Below are 4,026 nucleotides of genomic sequence, written 5' to 3' on the forward strand. Positions count from 1 at the left end.
GCTGTGTGGTCATATTCCAGTAGAACCCGGGTCCCTGGTAAAATGATCCGTTTCACTCTGGGTTCCTCAAACATCTGTCACTCTGTAGGGTAAGTGGTGAAAGGCACATATGGGTTGTGACTGGGGTCAAATGCTTTTTTCATATCGCCTGATCCTTGACTAGCCAGCCAGCATCCTTCCCAGGGGCCAGACCTGCTGTGTTGTGCCCACTGACCTGCTCCACTGGACTCCAAGCACAACCCTTGGACATAGTGAGATGTTAGGGAACTGAATGACCACCATGGACTTCCTTTATTAATCTGAGAATCATTCCATAAGTCCTTAAGCCTCGTTTTGTCTTTTACATGTCACTCACGGCTCTGGTTTTGTTTAGTATCTTTAGTGTTTAAAATACATTTGTTCAAAAGTTTTATTGTGGGGACATTTGTTTCAGTAATTAGCAACTAAGTATTACAGAAAGACGTCATCCTGTACAATCCTGGGCTCCATTGCCCCCTCTTTAAATTTTGCTTCCCCTGCAGTGGGGCAGGGAGCCATTGCCAGCATTTGTTATTGTTTTCCTCTGGGTTGCTAGCCCCTCAGCTCTAGATAATAAGCTTCTCCATCTATTTCTGGTTTATTAACTCCAGATCCTTATGACTGATTTCTGCCTGTGACAGAGGACTTAGCTAACTTCCCCGGCTCCCACATCCCCTTCCTGCCTACTCCTAGCATAGCAATGTCATGATCGTCACTTCCTTCCTGGCCTTCATGTTTTTACACTGTGCTGCCCCCTTTCTCCTGCCACCCACTGGACGTGGCTGCTTTACCTGGCCCCACTGTGAGATGAAGATAAAGTTCATACCTCTCCCGGGTACTAGAACTTCTACGTATGTGGCATCAAGGCTGGTGGCATTTTCTCCACATTCCTTTAATTAAGCCAAGTCTCAATTATTTGTCCACAGGTGGATGCTAAGTGTCCCAAGGCAATAAGTAGCATCTATGTTATCCTAGCTATGTCAAGTGCCCATCTGTGGCCAAGCAGTGAGCTCTGTGTAACTCTCCCTTCTCCATGTGGCTCTGAGATCCACCAGCTGAAGCTTTAAATGGAAAATGTTTCCAAAGCCAAGTTCAAATACTTCTTCATGTATTGTTATTTCAGTTTAGTTTTTATTCAGAACACAATATCTGGAACATGCCTGTCGTCCCAGTACTTCAGAAGTGGAGACAAGAAGATCAGGAGTTCAAAGTCTGTTGTTGGTTGTTTTGTTTTATTTTTTCCTTTTTGTCTCTTTGCTCTTTTGGAGAGCCCACCCAGCTTCAAAATAAATACACACTTGGAGGCTTATTCTTACTTATAAATAAGGCTTAGCATGACATATTTCTCTCCAGCTTTTCTTAATTATTCCATAAACCTTTTGTCTCTGGGCTTTTTTTTTATTTTTTGGCTTTTTGAGACAGGGTTTCTCTGCATTGCTTTGGAACCTGTCCTGGAACTCGCCCTGTAGACCAGGCTGGCTTCAAAATCACAGAGATCCACCTGCCTCTGCCACCAGAGTGTTGGCATTAAAGGCATGTGTCACCAACACCCGTTGTCTCTGTTCTTTTATAATTACCTAATATACCTTTCTTTACTTCTTACTCTGTGGCTTGCTGTGCAGCTGGGTGGCTGGCCTCTAGAATCCTCCTCCTTCTCCAACTCCTAGATCTCTTCCTCCCAGATTTCTCCTATTTATTCTCTCTGCCTGCCAACCCCACCTATCCTTTCTCCTGTCTTGCTATTGGTCATTCAGCTCTTTATTAAACCATCAGGTGTTTTAGGTATGCAAAGTGGCTAAGCTTCACAGAATTTAAAAAAATGCAACATAAAAGAATGTAGTACATTTTTGCATCATCAAACAAATGTTCCACAGCAAAAACAATGCTTAAAATAATATTCTGGAACAAAGGTAATTTTGGGATATATATTTCGTTGGAAGATGCCCTGGACTACGTAAAACCCTGCCTCAAATACAACCTGATGGCAAGATGGCTCAGTAAGGGTGCTTGCCCCCAAGCCTGATGACTTGATTTTAATTCCTAAAGACCCACAAAGTGGAAAGAGGGACTGACTCCTGTAAGTCATCCCTGGCCTTCACTCGTGAACTGTAGCATGCACGTGTGCTCACATGTACATGCTCACACACAGATACACATATGATAAAAATTTAGGAAACAACTGGAACTTATTGGTGAATGGATTTCTCCATGCAGCTCTAGATTCATTTTTTAATTTGTTCCTTTGTTTGCTGGCCACTATTACATTAGCTACTTCCTTTCCTTAAACCTGTCTGTCTGTCTACCACCTCTCAATCATCGGTCTTCTATCTAATCCTTGTGTGTCTATCCTCTAACACGGTCTGTCTGACTGTCGTCTCTCTACCTATCGTCTGGAATTCTGTCTGCCATCTCAGTCTTTCACTGTCTTCTATTGGTTCCTCTCTTTCTCTGTGGACGTTAACTGATGTATTTTTCTTCTACCCCATAGAGCACCTTTGGTTTTTCCAACCTCCTGATGCTTTCGAGCCTTCTAGATCTAGTCTCTAGAACCCTCTTTCATCATTTTCTAAATCAAAGAGACAGCAAAACAAACATGAAGGTAAGCTTTTAAACAATGCTTTATGAAAATTTTCTCTCTTCTTGATTCACAGCTGGAGAATTCTGGAAAGAATCTCCCCCTGAGGGTTCCAAAGGCATCGACACAACTGTCTCCTTCTCATCCAGCATTGCTGGAGAGACACTGATTCTAGTCTTGTGTCAAGAATCTTCTATGTGGCCTGTTTTTATTTCTTCTTATTTTTTTCTATTTGAGACATGATCTCCCAAGGCAACCATGGCTGACCTGGAACTCTTTATGTAGACCAGGCTGTCCTAGATCTGCCTGCCTCTGCCTCCCAAGTGCTGGGATTAGAGTGTGTGACACCAAACTCAGCATATGAACTACTTTTAGAGATTCATTTCTCTGTGGGGAGGGACAGAGGGTTTGGGGATGTAAGTATAGGCACCAGCAGATGCCAGAGGCATCAGATACTCCTGGAGCTGGAGAATGACAGGTGTGAGCCACCTGATATGAGTACTGGGACCTGAACTGCAGTTCTTGAAAGAGCAGTATGTGTGCTCTTAAGCACTGAGCCATGCTTCTAGCCCCAGCTGGAATAGTTTTAACACATAGAAAGCTTGCTGGATCCTTTTGTTATGTTTCACATGCTAAAATTATGATGTGGTTGTTCTGGGAATCTGCAGCACAACAGTACTCCAATCTTTGGTTCCTTACTGGCAAAAAGAGACCTGCACGAGTGACTAAGCTGCAGATTTTAAGATGGAGAGTCCATCCGGATGTGTCCCATGCATCCTCGGGGGCTTCAAAGGGAACAGAAGAGAACAGTCGGTGTCAGAATAGGTCATGCAATAACAGAAGGAGAGATGAAGGAAAGAAGCAAGATAGAAAGTAGCTAGGCTGTTGACTTTGAAACCAGAGGGTGGTGCAAGAAGCCAAGAAATGCAAGAGACACTCAGAAGCTGAAATAAAGCAAAAGCCGGGGTAATGGCTGAGATGAGAAGAAGGCTCTCTGCTTTGCTTCCCATGCCTCTGGGGTGACACCAGTCTTTGCCAGTCCTCTGCACACAGCTGTGGTCCTCACCTTTAAGGTTGTAGGAGCTGCTCCCTACCAGCTGCTATGTGGACAGCACTTGTCATCCTGCTTATATATTCCAGAAACTGATGATTCTTTATTGTTTTTAAATGATTGTTATTGCTGGGGGAAGTTGTTAGTTTAAATTATGATATTAATGAGATCCTCACTTTCTATACAGATTATTCACGTCTCTTGGCCTGCTGTCTTATGGGAAAGCTCCCATGAACTTCAATGCTCCAGACACTAGGTGATGATGTGTGTGTCAGGAAATCCACAAAGCCCAACATGACTGTGCCTTGAAGGACAGGGCACACTGCCACAGGCAAAGTGTGAAGAACTTATCATCAGATACAGAATAATTGTTAGTTCCATT

The sequence above is a fragment of the Cricetulus griseus genome, unplaced genomic scaffold (assembly GCF_003668045.3).
Source record: "Cricetulus griseus strain 17A/GY unplaced genomic scaffold, alternate assembly CriGri-PICRH-1.0 unplaced_scaffold_256, whole genome shotgun sequence".
Lineage (NCBI taxonomy): Eukaryota > Metazoa > Chordata > Mammalia > Rodentia > Cricetidae > Cricetulus > Cricetulus griseus.